Source organism: Sylvia atricapilla, chromosome 2 (assembly GCF_009819655.1).
Source record: "Sylvia atricapilla isolate bSylAtr1 chromosome 2, bSylAtr1.pri, whole genome shotgun sequence".
In the NCBI taxonomy this organism is placed as follows: domain Eukaryota; kingdom Metazoa; phylum Chordata; class Aves; order Passeriformes; family Sylviidae; genus Sylvia; species Sylvia atricapilla.
In genome coordinates this window covers 59,560,635-59,581,428 of record NC_089141.1, presented here as the reverse complement: position 1 = coordinate 59,581,428, position 20,794 = coordinate 59,560,635, and the positions used below count along the sequence as shown (strand labels likewise).

Here is a 20,794-nt window from a genome sequence, read left to right as displayed (position 1 = left end):
TAACACTATTTCGCAAAGGAAACTATGCATTCAGACTATGTCTAGCCATGCACTGTGCTTAATAGCTTCTAGATTAGGAAAGGAAACAATTTAACAATTCAGTTTGAAGAAAAAGAACTAAAGAATAAAATGCAGTTTATCATGTATGCCAGGAGTGCTGGGCAAAAACTGCATGAAGATAACAATTCTGTTTCAGATATTTGTTCATTTTATGCAACATCTGAATTAACAAGTAAATGTCCTCTTTGGAAAATAAACCTTTAAAATTGTATTTTACAACTCTGGCCACATTTTTCTACTGAACTATACTTGAAATAGAGAAGTCATTTTGAAAATTCCAGTTATACAGTATCAGAATATGGCAGCATATCAGGGATTATTTCAAAATTGCTATGCACTAGCTCACTCTATTTCATGTATTGACAGCAAGGCAGAATAGGATAAACCAAAGTTTCCTAGACTAGGACACTGAATATTTGCAATGGGGATGCAAACCTACGCACTGTAAATATATTTCATATTCAGTGCTTAAAATCTCCTACTGTCAATTTCATTCCTCTTCCTCACACAGAGCATCACCTGACATCATAAATAGATATTTCTAGAGTGAAGCATATGTGAATCTTAGCCTTTTACAGTGCTGCTCTCTAAGAAGCAATGAGCAATCTGCAGCTCCAGTTAATAAAAATAGAGATGCAGCTCAGAGAGCAAGCAAGATACATTGAAGCTCTGTGCAGGTTTACACATCTAAGGAGAATTATTTGTACCCTAGGAAACAGTGGTGGAGATTATATATATATATATATCCGAAAATAAAAACCAAACCAAAACAATAGAAATCTGTCAGTGCAACCAGATTCCTTACCCCTTCCAAAAAGCAGATAGCTCTTAATTAGATCTGCATCTAATGGATTTATTTTGAAAATAAAATGAGGACTGAAAAAAACCTGAGGCAATACTGTCAGAGTCCCCATCCTGGAAGGTTAGAAGTAACATTAGAGAAATTCAAAGTACAAATAAACTATATACTTAATGGTTCTACCTGGTAATACAGCTCATTCTGTTTCTATTGGCAACCTGTTGAGTAGTTCTACAATTCTGGAACCAGTAGTCAAATATTAAAACATATTTTTGAGCAGAACATCCTAAACTGAACTCTTGGTATCTATGTCACTAACTCTTCTGTTTGTATCAGGAAATTCTTGAAACTTTCAACTTAGTTATAATTTTTGGCATGAGAAGCTAGTTATCTCCTAAGAATAAGAATTACTTTGAAAATACTTCTTTTCATTTTAAGAAAAATTTTTAAAATTTCTCTGTGCACCTGTTTGCAGACACATCTATAAATGGAAACTAAATATATCTCAAAGAGTCATTCAAGAAAAAGAAAATAGAATAAATCCCTGGTAATCTAACTATGGCATATTACAGTTTTTAAACCAGTGAATGAGCTTATTTATTTATTTATTTAAAATAGGTAGAAATGTGAAGTGTTTTAAACTTATTTTGACATATCAGAACATAGGTTTATTTTCAAGACCAATGATTTTTCTTCAGCTCCTTTCTGTATTGCTGGGACTCGTAAATTTCCTGAACCATTGAGGCAACTTTCTTAAATCCCATAAATTTGCCAAATATCTTTCCAAACCTAAACTTAGTTTTTAAAGAACACACCATCAATCTAATCTGTTATTTTGTTAGCTTGTTCTGACACTGGTTTTCTGACTGGATCAGCACAGAGACTGTGATATTCTACATAATATAACAGGCCAAAGCAAATTTTTCATTAATTATTTAATTCTATTTAATTTAATAATAATTAAACCCCATATTTTCAAAACAAAATTACTTTCTTATTTTAATATGAATAGCCTAATATGTTAATTCAGTATTTAAGAAACTTTATATTAATTAAATATATTTTGAAATGGATAATTTATATTAAAACCCTCAACAAAACAAAGAAAAAAAGTCAAGTTAAAAATCTTTTGTATTTTGTTCAGCTGAAGTACTGTTGCTTAATCAAGAACTACATTGTTCTCTCTGAACTGGAAAATTTCAAAATCAATCAGATTCAGTTTTGGAGGAGATATTTTATTTTTCATTATAGTTTTCTAGTTTTATCTAAGATATAGAAGAAATGGAAGTTATCAAAAATTGTTTGAAATTATTTTTTTGGTTTAATTACTTTGTACCCCAAATGCTGGATTTACAGAAATGGGACTAGAAAAAAGAGAAGAGATCCGTTTATAATGTAATTTTGATACTGTAGATGCAAATTATATTTATAACCACAAGTGTATATAAGGTGTTAACGGATTAAAAACCATTCTAGGAAAAAAAAAACAGATATTCTTCAAGAAAAAAATAAATTCAAAAGTTGTAATATGAAAAATTGCTTATGACTTAGGCATAATATTATGTTTACCTTTAAAGCTCTCCAGAAAAGTTGAGAGAAGCAGTCAGAAAATCAACAGGTTCCTTCCCATATGACTTGAACAATAGTATATGATTCTAAAGGAATATAATGACATTTTATCATGGAATAAATCTTATATTTTAATAAATTTTAATCATATTATTATTAGCGAGATCTTGAACTTGAAGAAATCTAGGTAGGAATAATGCACTGTAAAGTGAGATAAACTATAAAATTATTCCTACGCTTAAAGGAAAAAAAAAAAAAAAAAAAAAAAAAAAACAAAAAAAAAAACAACCACACCCCATATATCCACCTCAGGGTGGCAAAGGTCTCAAATTTAATATGACATACATGCAATTTTAAATGACATCAGCCTCAGACAATAATTCACAGAGCATAGATAAGATATCAGATAGAAATTCAACAACTTAAAATGAATAAGGCCAAAGAAAGAGAAAGGTAGAAGGGAATTGTATCTTCCAGATAATTTTGCAGTCTGGAATTACCAGAATAGAAGAGCTGCCAATGAAACAAAATGACTGTAATATGTCATTGGAAAAAGAAGAGAAAAGAAGAACATAAAATGTTCAAATTGGTCTTTAAAATTGATTTGTCTCTTTTTTCCCACTGATCTTTTAGCTCTGAAAGCCAGTGTGTGCACTTGGCATGTAAGAAATTAAATCCAGGTGGCTTAATGAAGGGAACATCCATAATGATTTGAACCAAATTTTATACTTTTCAACAGGAGGACTTTTTAGCAGCTCTTCAGTACCTAAAGGGGCAAAATGGAAAATAACGTTTTCCTAGGATATGTAGAGATAAGGTGAGGGAGAATGGCTTTAACCTGAAAGAAGTTAGATTTAGATTAGATATTGGGAGAAAATTCTTTCTTGTGAGTGTGCTGAGGCACTTGAAAGGGTGGAAAAGTTATGGGTGCCCCGTCCCTGGAAGTGTTCAGTGCCAGGCTGGATGGGGCTTTAAGCCATCTGAACTAGTGGAAAGTGTCTTTGTGTATGGCAGTGGGATTGGAATTAGAAGAATTTTTTTTGATGTCTTTGAAATGCATGACAGTTTGTAATTAAGAGCTATGTTTATGTTCTGCTGTGATGGGAACCAAAAAATGCAACAGGTGCACAAGATATTAAGATCTAATTAGCGGAATTCTCTAGTTACCAAGGAGGAAGCTTCCTCCTCCAAACTGCATAACTTCAACTTTAAAAAGGCAAAGGACTCAAGAAGATAAATATCTACTTGAATGAGCTCTACTAAGAATCTATACAAAGGTCAAGATGAGGGAGCAAAAGAAAAACAGTATGTCCTAAATAAAAATTTGTATTTCACCTCAGAACAAAAGATATATTTTTATGTTTGTTTACAAAACAGCAGCAGAAAAAGTCTTTTTGAACTGAAGAAACAACCTAAGTTTATTCTCAGAATCATTCTAGTGTGTCACTTCATAGAATGACACACAGAATACAGTGCATCCAAAACGTTTTGTGTTCTGTGGCAGTGAAGGAATTGACAACTAAGGCCAACTGCCTGTGGCTGTGACTGTCAGAGGAGACTGTGCTCATTTAATGAGTTTCATATGAACATCTGAGTTCAGTATTTAGGCTTAAAGGAAGAGATGTTGCCACAGCTGCACCACTGGAGATTTTTGTAAATCTTAGTTTAATAAATATGAAAGGCAAAAAAGGAAAAGAGTATATCAAATTGAGAATAAAGAATTAAAAAGCAAGGTTAGGTACCAATTAGCTCTTATTTCTACTGCAAGGCAAAAATATTTTAAAAATTCAGTTAAAACATGCAGGGTAGTTGTGGGTTTTTTCCTTTGCCAGATGTAAGGAGCTATTTCTGACTTTGAGTAGCCACTGAATGCAGTATGTCATAGTTTCCATTACTCTGAGTAGAGACTAAGAAAAGGATCCAAAATCATGGGGAAAGAAAAAAACCTCAATAAGCTTCTTTGCTTTCATGTTTTTGCTTCTCCTTCTGTTTTCTTTAAGTTGCAAAAGAGTATTACATCCTGACTGCTCCAATTTTTCCCTGATGTTTGGATTAAAAAGGAGCCAAAAAAACAAAATACACAATTTTCACAAGTGAAAGGCAGCCAAAAACTCAGTTCCCTGATATTTCTCAAAACTAAAAACAATTCTATGAATTATTTTCATTATCTGTCATTTTTACATACATAAAGTATCCACAAATTTATTCTAAAGACCTTTGGAGCTCAAGAGATAAGGGCATAAAACTCACACTCATGTCCCTTACTCTTCTTAACATTACTTTAAAACCTGTAAACACTTCATGCAAAACTGCCACAGGTCAAAGCTGGAATTCTAATTTGATAAAATACTAGAATCTGGCCAGATCCCACACAGAATATATTTTACTCCCTAAAACACAGTCACAGCATAAACAGTGTTGCAAGGTCAGGTTTGCTGATGGAACTTGTCCCTTCTGCTCTGTTTAGTGTTGCACATGCATGATCAAACACACATCCTGCTCATTCATGAGGATGTCTTTACCGGAGCTCAGAAAGATAACAAATACAGCACGTCTGCATCATCACCAGATGAAATTTTCCATGACACACTTGACCGGGTGATTTATTCGTACCTGCTCTTTGGCAGTGATGAGACCCACTAAACACACTCTTCCTTATGACGACCGTTCCCTGAACTACTTCAGAAATGCTCCAGCTATCACAGCTACTCCAAGAACAAAGTGTGCAATTTCATAGGGCTTGATGGCTTTTCAAAAAGCACTGCCTACATATTAAAGTAAGGTTCCTAGAGCTTTTGAAACTATAAAGATTTTATTGTTCTCTTGGCATTATGTGAAAGCTGCTCCATGTTCTTTGGTTGATGCTGTGTTTCTCAAGGATACTACCAGACATAAATCTAACTTTTGCAAAAGGCAGACAATTCAGGGTTTTCTGAAAAACAATAGCTATGAGCACTACTTTGCTTTTTGTGTCAGAGGCAGGTTTGTTTGGGGTTTTGTTTGGTTTTTTGTGGTTTAGGTTTTCGGGATTTTTTTAAGGAAGCAATTACCTTCTGAGAAATGTTCACATTTTGTGTTGGTTAGTAACAAAAAATATAAATATTTCCTAATCCTTGAATTTTTAAGAAGTTTGTGTATGGTCTGCCATCTGAAAAATTCCTTTAGCAGACTTCTCTATCAAGCAGGGAGCCTGGCCACCATGACATAAATAGACTCATTATTCACTCTTAATTCATTGCAGTAAACACCAGAAAAACAATTTCTAAGTATCTCATTTGTGGCTATTTATAGCTCTGTGCAGCTTTTTCCTTCTTATTTATTTTTCTTCAAAGCAATCTTCTTTACCCTGTTCCAAATCTTTTTGAACTCACAGGCATGTCTGCTTTGTTGGCACTGCAATTTTATTGCAATACCCTTTAAAAATGCATGTAAAATGATACACTTTTCTAAGGTTATTGAATCATTAAACTTATATTGCCAGCCATCATCCTGTTTGCCTGTGAGATAAAAACACAATAATTATTTTTTCACTCAAAAATTGGAAAATATTTATTATATAATTGAATAGAGTTGCTAATTATCATCAGTATATTTACTTACTGAATCCCTTAGGAAATGCAAACGTTTTTAAATGAAATTATAAAAGTCCAAATAAATTTTAATGGACAAGAGATAGATGTGCTAGTCTTACTGAACAAAAAGGAAGGCATATTTCATCTTAATGATGGTGACTCATTTAAATGTTTCAATTATATGAATATTGTTCAGTCAGCTCTTAGACACTTGAATTAAATCCAATTGCATGTCATGTGTATGAGGATATGGGCATAGAGAGCCATAGAGAAAAAAAAAAAAAAAAAGATGAGGCAGAAAACAATATGAAACAGCTGCAAAGATAAGCACAGATATAAGGCAGATTGTTTTGCTGGTAACATTCAACAGCTCTATAAAGTAGAACTTAATTTTGCAAATAAAAAAAATTAATATCATATCATTACCAATCACTTGTGAGCAGTTTCTTTGGAGTGATTATCAAGCATTATATAAGGACTACATGGAAAAGGGCAAGAAAGAGTCCAGTTCATCAAAATAATAATCACATGCAGTAAGGATAAGACCACATTGTTTTTCTGCTATTTTATGTCTTGTTCACAACACATACATAAATAAATTCTGTGTTTCTCCCTGTGCAACACATAAATGAGATCCACAGAGCAGAGATCCTGCAGAACTGCTTAAAACAGAACACTGATTCATAATCAAAAGACGTTTATCATTTGAATATTTTTAGATGTCCTATAAGTGTGAGGATATATATCTCACCAGTGATTGAATACTGGACTGGGAATATCCACATGGCTGGCACTGATAGCAGCAGTACTGGCTCAGGCACTGCAAGCTAAAATACTCCTGAAAAAGAGGACCTATGGGAGATCAAGTTAGAAGTGTATCATCAAATATCCAAAATAGGTATTTAGAATAATATGGTTAGCCATAGGAAACGTCAAAACAGGTTGCCTAAGGGGGCTGCATTATCTCCACCCCTGAAGATACCCAGATCCAGATGTCCAAGCCCCAAACAAGGCCTCCAGGAGCCTGCATCGTACTCACTCCTTTGATCATGGAGATATATTAGGTTAGCTCCAGTGCTCTCTTCTGATATAAATCACTCTAAGATTTTCTAACTTAGATTATTTTTAACTGTGTGTAGGTGCCATCATGGGGTGTTTGTAGTTATACAAGAGAGTGTTCTATAGATCGAGCCTTTTTCTTTCTCCTGGTACCAAAAGAAGGTCTATGACAGCAGATACTGTGCTGAAGAAGAAGAAGGGTCATCACTCTCAACCGTAAAGAGAAACATCAACATGCACACCTACACAGGATCACTAGTCCTCATGAAGAATGTTCTAAGCAATACCTTTTGGCTAAAATAGATATAAAGAAAGGAAAAAAAACAGTTCTGAGTACAAGATATGGAAGAACTAAAGGCATTTTATGCCCAGAAACTTTTCATAGTATTCATCATTCAAAGAGCTGTCTCTTAACTATGGGTCATTTAAGCATATAGATAGATAATTTTCTCCAGAAAGAGAATATATTAAATTATTTCTTTTTCTTTCATCAAGAGATAATCATCCAAATTTTTGCCATACCTAAAAAAAAATTAATCAAACATCAATATATACAGAACCATGTGTAAGTATATTTAGTTTGAGAAGGATAATTCTTTTTTCATATTGTCCTTTCTCTATGATTAAAAATAAAAAAATAATATCAATCATAATTTCTCATGAATTTTTAATTGACTGAGTACAAGAAAATCTTTACATTTTAAGGAGAATTTTTAAGAGGCTTTAAGTTAGAAAAAAGACACTTGAATTAGATAATCATAAGAAAATCGAGCACTCAGAGTACAAAAAATTGGTAGAAGAATGGACAAAATGAACAAATGACTGTCAGATGAATGAACAAAACTTTCTTCATATACTGATTTTTGTTATAGCTTTGACTGAAGATTTTCAGCCAGCCCTGCTGTCAACTCACTGCTGATTACTGCTGGGTTTGTAATTTTTCAAAGAAAACAAATTAAATAGAAAGAGGATATCTGTGCTTATGGAAAAAAATATCACATATGTAATACAGATACTGCTTTTAATGTTGCTTTGTCTGTTACTGTGGGACATAGGAAATAATGAGGGTTGTATGTGTACGAGTGTGTGTTGCTGCAACACAGTGATTAAGTTTCCACGGTTTATGATTAATCACATTCATTAAAATTCTAAATCATGACCTGCAACTGGATGACAAAATGTTTCAGTAAGTGCACTCAGCAAAAGGCTTTATAAATTAAGAAACACAAAATCATTTGATCTGTATTGCAGTAAGATTCCAGAAAAGACATAATGACTTACTCTCACCCAGGGACAGGAAGATATAGAAAGAAAGAAAAAGGACAAAAATACTTAAACTGCTGACTGATAGGGTGATCATCTAGGTAACTGTGCCCAAATTGCTTGTGCATTTTGTTAAAAAAAAGCCCTGCTTTGGCAAAAAAACCCTGTCATTTGTTTGCAGCACCAAAACCCCTGCTTAGGTCCTTGAGTTCACTCCCTGGCATTCTCTCCACAAGTAAAACAAGAACAACCTTGAGATGTGATGTTCCATGCTCATTGTTTGTGACTGTATGTCACAAAGAAGAAGAAAATGCTTTGTTTACCAAGGCAGGGACAGAGAACAATGATGGTCACATGGAAATAATATCCCTGTTCTCCCAGAAGGATGTTAACAGTTATTATATTGCACCACAAGTATGTGTCATCTCTAACCCAGCAATTCATTTACTGTTCTCTCAAAAATGAATGTACTGTAGCAGGAAATTTATAATGAGAATTTGAGGGGAAAGTAAATCAATCTTATCTTCAGCCAGCAAGCAATAATACATACTAACAGGGGCAGACAGGACTTGTCCAACACTGTGGCTCCCTAAAGAGGAAGGTATTGATTTGTGTTTGCCTTTTTCTATTAACAGTAAAGTGTCTACAACACTTTCACACATCATAGGATAAGGCTTAAGGGTGTCAAAAAGCAATATACAAAGCTCAAAATGTTTTTAGCTTTGATTTGTGGAAGCTATGATCATTTTGAATGCTTATTTAAAGGGTTTTTTTTGCATCACCATCTTCCTTCAAACTAAAAGAACTTTTCTTCTGTCATTGACCTTCTAATAATCTGTTCTCAACAGATCAGTTTTCACTATGTAACTATTCCCATTCCTGCTATTCCTGCTGCTTTGTGATACCAGGATACACTGAAGTTATTACACATACCTTTTTCTTTATACAACCAATTTTATGTTTGATGTCCTTGGGCTTTCAGGTATTGGCTTCCGTTTGCAGAACAAAATATAAAAAATACCAGTAAGTTTGATTACAAAAGGGTTCCTAAAGCAACACATTTTAGTGTAAATTTTTAGAATATCATAAAATATCAGGTTTATTTAATGTGCTATATTTGTCAATTATAGAGTCTCACTTATAATAATAAGTCAAGATAAAGGAAACATTAGTCTTCTGAAATGTGATTGGCCATGGACATCTACTGTCTTGCTAAATAAAAAATCCTTTTATTATTCCTAATAAACTCTTACATGTCTTCATGAACATTTCTTATGTACACCTCAGGTCTCATATTAAGATGAAAACTATTTAGTAGGTATTGCATGCTGAATTACATGATATGGTCATGGAATAAGAAAATCATTAAGCAGATTTTCAAAATTCACCAATATACTTTACATTGTATACGACGAAAGAAGATGTCTCCAAATAAATACTGCAGCTCAAAGACTAATAGGCAAGGTGACATTTTGACTAATAAGTAAATAGAAAAATGCATCTTTTAGTAACCAGTTTTTAAACAAAAAGACAAATCTGTTAATTAACAGATTAGCTATGGGATAGTCATGTCTGTGTTGATATATTAACATCTCAAACTTTTTGAAAACTTTATATTCTAGTGGAATTGATATTCAAACATCTCTAATAGTAGGAACAAATGGAATAAAGAAATACAGAGGGTATTAGTTCATATCTTCAGACATAGAATCAACCAGAAGGAGCTGTTTATGTAGCTGAGAAATACTAAAATGCAAAACATTTAAATTACAATTTAATTCTTTGGCTTAATTGACGCAAAAATTTCGGTTTTATTTTCTTTATTTCCCTGTCACCTGATAGATAGTGATGGACATTTTAGACATTAGATTACTCTGTCTAGCTTTCTGGTGACCAGGCTGCCTCATTTTCCTAGAAATTCAGAAGCTTGACAAGAATATCAAGGGATTTAAGGGAAAACCACTTGTGCAGCAAATGAATGCTGAATGTCATACTGTAAGACACTGAAAATAACATTGAAAAATTATGTTTAAAACCTGAATCCTACCCTAGGTGAGTAATTTAATGTGAGATTTCTTCTTCTTTAAGCTGGGGCAAAATTCAAACTCCCCATGCTCTCCTAGTGTTATTTTAATATTGTGAAGTGTTTTACTCGGTCTCTAGCAGCCACTCCAGAGAGTTAATGTGTCTCTTGTCTTCTGTCACAATTGAAAGACTGTGCAGATGCCTGTCTTATAATATCACTCTGGCCTGTTTCACCTGAATCTAGTCACCCGCATTAAGATAAGTGAATCCTAACCTTGCTCTTCTGGGCTGGCAGCTAAGTCAGACATGTTCTTCCAGGTGTGCCAAATCATAACAGACTCCTACCTCTGGTCAAGGGAATTAAACTTCTGTATATCTTCTGCTCATTCTTTCTTTTTACTATCAGGAAACTGCAGCACTGTTCTCAAGGGTTTTGCAAGCTAATACCATACCTAACTACATCTCTGATACAGTAAATGAAAGCCAAGGCTCAGTCTGTTTGTAAATGCAAAACTAAGACATGGGGAGTGAGGGTGGGATTTTATGAACAGAAACAAAGCAGAAAATTGGAATTGTTGGTCATGTATCCCATTAGCACATGATTTACTCCAGCAAACGTTTATTCCACTGTCCCAAAGGGAATATTTTTGTTGATGTCTGTAGAAAACACAAGTGAGTTGCATATAGAGTATTTCGGGAATATTTTTCAGGCTCACATTGAAATCACACTCCAAATAATCAAAGTCAAGAAGACTTCATATAAATGAAATTTGAAATTTTCAGCTAATGAGACTAGCATAATTCAATTCAACTGATCTGATCTTTGCACCTGAATCTTGAAAATCCGACTAATGCACAAATGCTGTAGATCTCAGTGGTATAAAGCACAGGAGTAAGAACTTTAGACTCCTGTTTTGACTGACTCACATTTCTCCTAAGTGGGAAAGAAACTGAAAATATGTTATCACTCTTTATAATTGTAGCCTCTGACCCTGAGAACACCTAGGCAAATGTATGCATAGTCCTTTATGTTGTCTCATAGAAGACATAAAAATTAGGCTAAAAAGAAGTCTTTACTTGTTTATATAATTTCCAGCTATATATTCACCCTGTACAGACTTTACTAACTTTTTGTGAGTTGTGAGGCATCTAGTACACCTCACTATATCCTCCAAGCTCAGAATCTGTGTGTGCTTCAGATCAGGAATGCTTGCCTTTGATTTGTCTGCATTTCTGCAAAGGTGACTGGGAAGAGACATTTTGATCTTGAATTTTGATAAAGTGAGCTGGTCTACGTTTGACTTATACCTCATTTAGAAGCACTAGGGTAAGTCATAGTTCTTTCAGCCTGAGCTGGTATTGCTACAGCTGCTGGAACTTCTTTAGTGTTCCATTAAATCTATAAAAGACAGGCTTGCTCTAGAGTCACACCTACACACACACATAAAACTGAACTAAACAATAAAAGAACCCCCACCACTCTGACTGATTGTGATGATGCAATTACACTTTAACAGGGAAAATCCATTTTATATTATTAATTCTCATTTAAAATTTATGTGTTTGATGCTATTTTAGTATGTCTGTTTTAAACAATCCATCTTATAAGGTTGCGATGTTAGCTGTCTAAGCACTTTATAAGGCAGGGAACTATTATTCCCCCCATTTTACAGATTTGTAGACTGCAGTAAAGATTGGTGCACTGACTTGCCTTGTGGGGGGTCAGTTCTCTCAATATTGCTGCAGTAATCCATTCTGAAGCATTGGTGAATTTCTGTGTTGGACTTGCCTGCGGCCTTTAGATGTGAAAATGGTCCACTAATAGAGTTTTTATCAGCTTGAGACAGCCAAAGTGCTCCCTCTGCCAGTGTTCTCGAAGCAATTTAATAGGTAACTCTTCATGACTGTGACAGGAAAAGGTAAATCCCATGTGGGAGTTCTGTTTTCCTTACTTTCTGCGGCAGTACAAACACGAGTAATCAAAGAAAGGTTAGTAAAACTGGATGATGGTTCAGAAAGTGTCTTGCAGTAGCCCTCATGATTTGGTGTGTCAATAACAAGCCATATACCCATTAAATTCCTGTTGTAAAACTCTAAACGTGTCAGGGAAAATCTGTCATATTAAATCTAAAAAACATGGGGTTTCATGGCTTTTGGTACTTTTTCTGAATGCTGACTTGGTATTTTAATGCGATCCCATGTCATTACAGTGCCAGAATTGAATACTGAGCAATGCATCCCATCAAAAAATTATACCTATTCATAGAGGTCAGCAAAATCATACAATGACTAATATGCACCATATTCTCTTGTTCTCTAAGTCTAGGAATACATAGAGTGACTGTAGTGCTTTTGTAGCAATATTAAAATAAGAGAACTAGTAATGTTTACCATCATGAGCAAAGATAAAACTTGCGATCCAAATACCTTCAAAGAAATGGAAACATTTATCACCCAACCCAAAACTTAAGGCCTAAATCACATGGAACAACATTAGCTGAGAACTGGTTCCTTTTAAAGCTGAATAAAAATTGAGAGGCTAACTGTCCTCCTGGACTTTTGGCCAAAAATGGGGAAAGAGTTTCTGAAGACAATTGTTATATAACTAGTAATCTATTTTGGCATTTCAGTTCAGCAGAATTCAATTCTTCACTCTTTTTCAGCCCCTGGACTACATAATTGACCCCAAAAATACTGTGTTAGACTAATCTAAATAGGGATTCTTTCAGAGTGCTTGAACTATGAAATATTTAATTCATTAGGCATAAACCATGCTGTCTTAAATAATACACTAGATATCTCTAGAATATCACTGAGAAAATATATTATTTCTGATATACAGTGATTTGCATTTGTCTTCTGAACTTAGGATATCAATTTGTTTGCAGTTTCCACTGTTTCTGTACTTTGTCATTTAGAAATATAATAGAGAGTGCTAATTTCACTAATGAGAATATCAATGTCTGTCTGATTTGATCTAAAATGTAATGAAGATATCTGTAGCTCTGGTTATAATTTTAAATTAATTTGGCCTTGATGAAGAAATTGGTCCTAGTTGCAGTAGCTTAAGGCAGGGCAAAATTTGATCAAGAGAAATGAAAACCACCTCTTGCTTAAAAACAGCTGTTCATTGTTGATATCTTCTCCCTGGAATCCAGTCACAGGATCGATGGGAATGCCTCAAAATTCTGTCAGAGAAGGTTCAAACCAGACATTAGAAAGCAATTCTTTACCCTGAGGGTGATAAAACACTGCAACTGGCATCCAGAAGAGCTATTTGAGGATCCTTGTTGGCTTCTTAAAAAATTTAAAATATTCTACTCTACTCTACTCTACTCTACTCTACTCTACTTCACTCCACTTCACTCCACTCCACTCCATTCCATTCCATACTACTTGAGTCAACATTTTTTCCTTTGTTTATTAGTTGAATCCTATCAGTTTCTAGTCATTAAAAAAAAAAGGCATTAAAAAAAAAGTCATTAAAAAATATGACATAAATTTTCAAAGCAATAATAATTATAAGTCAAGTCACAGGGTCATATTTCAACGTAGAAAAATAAATTGGAACAAGAAAACTGGAGATAATTTTTCACAAAAAAAACTTTTGCACAAATATTTATTTGCTGTAGATATAACAATACTATAAAATGTTATGCTGCAGACTTTCAATAAGTTACTTTGATGTGCACAACTTTTTCTCTTTTTCTATGTTATTATTTCCTTTTTCATATTACCAAGTAATAAAAAGAAAGTAACAAAAACACTGGGTTTTGTTTTGTTTTGTTTTGTTTTTTTAGATCTGTACAAGATCTTCAACTGCTTTAACTCAATGGCATTTGCAACTGCAAGTGCTGAGTTGAATACAATGAGATTTTAAACTTTTTCCAGAAACCAGATTTAACAAATATGCTGTATGGAGTTAGATTAAAAGGTTGTGTTCTTATTTGCCTTGTTTAAATAATAGGAAAAATAAAATTTGTCCACATTCTATTTTCTTTTATACTCATTTAAACATAGAATAACTTTGGAATATCAAGAATAAAGCTTGCCAGAGCCAAAGCCACACAGTCCTCACCTCCAGACCTTATTATTTCAACTGATTATGTCTGGGAATGGATCCAAGCAGTGTTGAAAAAGAAGTTTTGAAATTCATCAACCCATCTTTTTAGTGACACATAGGTCTCTGAATACACCACCCCACATTATAGTTTATCTTAATATTCAGAGTCTTCCACAGCAAAGGGCCAAGCTTTTCTTTTCAGAAATCATGACCTCCCTTGACAGCTGTTATAATTGAAAGAAACCATAAAGTTTTCTGTCAAGAAGAAAAGACTTTCAAGCATAGGAGATAGAACTTTTGCAAGAGCTGCACAGAGATTGAGGAGCTCTCTTTCACGTGTGATATGAGCTTGTGAAATGAGCTCAGATTTAACAGCTTTCAGATTTAAATGCAAAATCCATTTCTTTCACTTATCCTCCTCTAAATAGTTTTCTCCCATAGTGTTTTTTGTTTGTGGGGTTTTTTTGTTTTTTTTGTTTTTTTTGTTTTCTGACCTAGCTTAGTTTTCTTGGCATCAAAGTGATGCCAAGAAAACAAGTACCCTGACAGACTCTTGGAACAGTTGCTCATCTTTTTCTCATCTCATCCACAGCCTTGAAGATTTTCTCAGCATAAGAACACAGAAAGTTTGTGACATTTTTCCCCTTCTCTCCTGTCTTTAGTGCAAAATTTCGTAGAGGTGTCCAAGATGACTTTCAAATTATCTGTCTCTGTCTGTGCTAGTCCCAGATCCATAAATCACATGGGTCTAGGAGGCTTAGGATGGCTGGACGCAAATCTACCCTGATATGGAGTCAGTATGACTCTGTTCACGTGCAGTGGCTGCTGAAGACTGTAGAGCAGGACCTATTAGTTTTGGTGCAGAGACACATAACTAACATCTCTGGATCTAACCTGGTTGTTGTATCTGCTGCTGTGATGAGCCAAGTAGATTAAGTGTTTGATAATTCATTCTTCTTTATTCCAAATTCAGTGTTGGAGACTAGTTATTGGTTACCATGAGCAACTTCTTTTTGATCTTGCTGAACAGTCAGTATATTTTACTGTTGTATCGTGTTATATCTTAATGGTATGTTCCTTTCTCCCTCTTTTTTTGGAACAATGTTACAGCCCAAGTTTATCCCTGTCTCTCTTTGTTGTCAATCCTCCTGTATCCTTCCCAGTCTTCTCCTCTGGGTCCTGTCTGTCATCCGATTGCTCCCCTTGTTTCTAGAAAGATCATGGGAGGGTGTCGAGTGATAGAATAGGAACAAAGGAAGTTCCTCCCCTTGTTCTTACTGGATGCCCTGACAGTCCCTCTAGCCCTAATCCGCTCTCACTTTGTTTTTTATTGATTGATGGTTTGATCCCACCTCATAATTTATAAGTTGCTGTTTCCCTGTCTCACTGCTCAGCCGGAGTAGCTCCCCTGAGGTTTGCAGCCGCATCTGGGACCAAATAAAGGTCTTGGACTTTGCCCTTTAGCTGAGTCAGACTCCTTCCTCTGCCATCGTCGTAGGCTCTCCTGCAGCAAAGGGAAGGTTCTGGAGATCCAGAGAAGTGTTCCCTGCATGTCTGCGGTGTCAGGCTAGCTTGGGTGGATGGAGACACTGCTCTGTGAGGGACACCATGACATTTAACCACTAGAGAAAAATAAAAAAAGGGGTAATTTCATTAATTAATTCACAGTGATTTCATTCCAACCCTATATTCCTTTCAGTCTTGCAGCCCTGTCCACTTGTGTTTGCATTCTTTTCCATATAGTTCAATTCCAGTTACATTCCTCTAACTTACGAAAAAATAAAATTAAATAATACAGCTAAGCTTTTTCTGCTTTTGTAAAAAATTATTATTATATAGGGTATTTACGTTTCATTTTTCAACTCTAGAATATTCATATATTGACCATAAGCTCTTGAAAACCTGGATCATCAAGTAGCCTGTGTTCATACAATGCTGATCTCAGAGTAGTTCTTTTCTTGTTTAGCCTTTGGGTAGTGCAACAACAAATACGATCAATAGTAATAATAATAATAATAAATACAGATCATCACAGCTCACTTTGAACATACATCAACACAAGATGAAATTTAATGGTCCCAAATATATGACAGGCTTGACAAAATGATCCTATTAATTCTTAAGTCTTAACCTCTATGAATCTTTGAAGATAATTATCTAGCTCTTCTCAATTTAGTTTCTTGAAATAGCTTCAAGACAACAGATAGGGAGATTAGATACAGATACAGAATAAAATTGATAACTGTGCATAAAGAACATGGGCTTAAGAACATGCTATAAAATATTGATAAAATTCTGAAGGAAAAAAAATCCAAAACAAACCCCAAAATATACTACCTCTGCTTGTATTTTGAAATAATGTACGTGCAAGAAGACATGTGTAGCACTGTCGCAGTGCCTGTGTGTCCCAGCTTGGCCAGCCCTGGCACCACGATGACATTGGGGGTTCTTGGCTGACCAAAAGCAGGGATGTGGTGAAGGCAGGAGATAAAAGGCAGGACTCTTCAGAGACAGGGCTACAGAGTTTATTGGACCAGGGAGATCCTCACCCCAGGGCTCTGTGTCAGACGAGACCCCGAGAATGTGAGGGGAGCAACTTTTAAAGTGGGGTGGGTCTCAGGGATGGGTACATCAACAAACCAATAACAGAAAAGTAAGGAGTGACTCTTAACATGACATACAAGTGCAACATCAAATCATAACCAAATGGGAGGGGATCCCCTTGATCCTGCCCAATCACTCGATGCCTCTCTTGGAACTTTCTGGATGCAGCGAGAGGTGACTGACAGGACCAGAGGGTTTTGTAACTAATGATTGACACTTAATGAATATCTGACAAACAACTTGGGGATGAACAAAGGGAAAGGAACAGGAGTGGGGGTAAAAAGAACAAACCATTTTACATTAAACGTTCTAGAAATAATTAATAGAACAAGCAAACTAAAATCCAAAACATGCACCAACACATAGCACTCACTACACTGCTGAATCCTTAACTCACCAATTATTTCAGAATTAATATTTAAAAGAGACCTCTATAACTCCTACTTATTGAAGTGGACAGAGACTCAAATTAGTTGCTAGCTTTATTCCAGTACTAACCTTAAAATAATAGAACTGGATGTATACCAGTCAATGCATGTAGCAGAAGGTGAAATTAAGGTTTACTTTACTGCTGCCTAAATAGCAGTTGCCTGCCTACCTTGTTGACTTTGTTCACAGTAAATGATGATGTCAATGGAATAATCCCAGCAGAATCAAACAAATGGAGAAGAGCAAACATAATATGTTTATTTAACAGGATGGGAGAGTGATCAGTGCTATCACACAATTTGTAATCTGCTGTCAGTGGTTTGAAAATATTCAGCAAATGCTTTAACAGTAAACTAAAGGCACAAACAGGATTAACAAATAGGTGTGAAATTTAGATTGTGATAGACTAATTTGATAACAGTTTTCAGAAGGAGTACTATTGATTTTCTAGGCAACAGGAATGTAAATTGGCTTAATCTATCTGTACTTAACAAAGTATTTAATATGGTTCCATTGGAAAATCTATTTTCCAAATGGGGCACAGAGGTATACAATAACTGACTTTTAAAGCAAGGAAGTGAACAGTGCTGAGAGAGAAAACATAATTGTAGAAGGAAGTTACTAGTATAATTTTTCAGGGACAGGTTTTAAGAGTAGTCTTATTTTGTAATATTATTCATTTTTTTATGTGAAAAATAGATTTTTAGAGTGAAATTTCATATTGAAAGACAAGAGGTTTCTGTTCATCTGGGGCAGGAATAACTGCAAAGGAAACAAGAACTTCTTTATCGTAAAATCCATTCCCCTAGATAAATTGAGAAAAAAATGTTGAGTCACAGAGTCTCAGATTTCTTTTTCTTTATATAGGTCACTTGAGTTGAATAGAGTTCCAGGACAGAGCCAGTGTAGAAAGCTATTCCTTTTGGAGGGAATGCACCAAGGAATGGTAGACATGAGCTCAGACTTGCTGGAGAGCTGGAATTCCAGCTGGAAGTCAGATGGAGTATTTTAAAAAAGAACTGATAACTACATATGGAGTAATGAAGTCTCATATTGCATTTCTTACTGCTACAAATCCATAGCTCACCTAATTATATGATAGATCCTTCCATTTAAACAAAATTGAGTTTGTGTGTCTGGAATATGAAAATGAATCCTTGTCTTTGGGCTTGTTTCAGCTGCCCACATACAGGCATCTGGAGTGATCAGAGAAACCTGTCTCAGAATGTCCCATGTGATGCCCGAGATAACCAATAGTATTTGACTCCATCTCTCTACTACATGATGTTCATATCCCAAGTAGCATTATAGGGATCTTCATATACTTTAGCTCTAGATTAATAAAGAGGTGGAAATAACAAATAAATTATGGTGATGGAATATATTCTGTCTCCTATTTACAAGCAGTATAAAAAAAATAAACTTACATGACGTTTCTTGTTTTTCCTGGTATTTGAGAATATTTCCTCCTGCAGCAACATAGCTTGTGCAAAAAAAACCAAAAAAAAAAAAAACGAAAAAAAAAAAAAAAAAAAACCACAAAAAAAAAAAAAAAAAAAGTAACAACAAACAAACAAACAAAACCCCCACAACTTTTTGGATCTTGCGACTTTCAGATGAAATTCTAGTTCAACAGATATAGATGATACTCATATAAAAATTTTATCTCCTTACATAATAACATCACTGCCAAAATTTCCTCCTTAGTCTTGTATAAAGAATTCATTTAAATGCTGTCCATACTAGACATATATAGAGTATATGTTCAGTTTTGGGTGTTTTATCTCACACTTATATTTCAAATTATTTTCTATTTAATTTCTTTTTAGTTTAATAGGATATCAATTATTGAAATGTCATCTCAGTAGTGGGCTTTTTTACAAAGTGGCACATTTCTCTTCCTTTCCCCTTTAATTTTGAGAAAAAAATCTCCACTCTGCACTTCCATCAGAAGAGTTATTATTCTTGCTGCTATTAATCTGTTGTTTTGAGCCTGAGTTTGAGTTCCTTCCTATTTTTCACTGGTTTGGTTTTTCCTGATGCATTATAAAGTATCACCATACTTTATTTCTTACATACATTATCTCTCTGGGGTTAATACACAAAATCTATTTATCTCTAATAATATGAGATAGAAATTGATTATTTTCTATCATAAACAGTATTTACTGAAAGCAGAAAATTATAAATTAACTCCACACACTTTAAACCGTGTCTGGCAGAGAGTAAATAAAGCTATATTTTGTGTTCTGGTTTGGCCAGGCTTAGTGTCAGGCTTGCTTTTGTTTGTCTTTTAGAGATCAGGAAAAGAAAATTAGAGAACTCAACTTATAAAAATATTCCTGGCTTGGCTGACACCACTGCATTTGATTAGTGTTGGCTTTGTCTACCTAAGGGAAATTCAACAATCATTTCACAGGTAGGTCTAGATTCAGGTTAATTGTTATTCTTGGATAATTCATAGCTTAGTTTACATTAATTGACATAATGGATGCTACCTAAAAACTCTTCATCATCACAACAAGCCCCTTCATAAAGCACAGTTTTTGCATAGAATGCAGAGATCTTTTCCCATTTTGTTGTCTATCCATCCCGGAATAGGATCCACCAAAGCACATGGGAGGAAGCATGCATCAACAAGAGTATAAAGCTCCTTATTTATCTTAACTGATGAAAATGCAATATTTAAAAATTTGTTTGAGCTCATATAATTAGTAAGGGAGATAGAAAGGAATGAAACCGGAATAAAATAGGATTTTTATGAGTAGTAAATTTACAAAGGTTTTGTGGATTTGAAATTGGCCTCACAGCTAGTAGGCTAGGAAAAAATTCAGAGCTGCTGCAAATCGTCTTTTCTTCAGATCAAAACCCATTGCTCATTCAGTGGAGGGAAATTATATTTTTATTTAGTTTTTTGCCACTTAAGAGTTCTCTGCAGAGCTCCAGGAAAGCTAGAGGGTGACATAGGAGTTTTTTGAAAATCTCTCTCCTAAATCCTTACTTCAGGAAACATTGGCACAGCTTGAGAAGAGCAGAGTAGATGGAGGCAACAGGGGCTGCCCCAGCCCCAGGCATCAGCTATGTCCATGGGATGGGTGCAGGCCAAGGCTGGGCTGGGATATGGTCCCCAGGTAATCAGACTTGCAGGGACTGTGGCTAGGCAGGAGAGATGTGGGGAGCTGCACAGGTCCTTCTGCAGTGTCATTGTTCCAGGGAGCTGAAATGGGGCCCTGGGCCATAAGCAGGGTTGGGGAAGCCATGGAAAAAAAAATCTGCATCTTCAACTGAGGAATTCTATCAAAATATAAATATGCGTGAGAGGCAGAACTAAATGACCCTTTGGATGTTGGT

General features: G+C 34.9%; 1 long non-coding RNA gene across 1 annotated transcript in view; it reads left to right on the top strand.

Moving 5' to 3' along the window:
* The first annotated feature begins 18,714 nt into the window (after positions 1-18,714).
* The window catches only part of LOC136357797 (uncharacterized), a 418,230-nt gene continuing 416,150 nt past the window's right edge, over positions 18,715-20,794 (top strand). Inside the window, exon 1 of the long non-coding RNA XR_010742956.1 lies at positions 18,715-19,002. This is a non-coding gene — a long non-coding RNA (uncharacterized lncRNA). The remainder of the gene's footprint in view (positions 19,003-20,794) is intronic.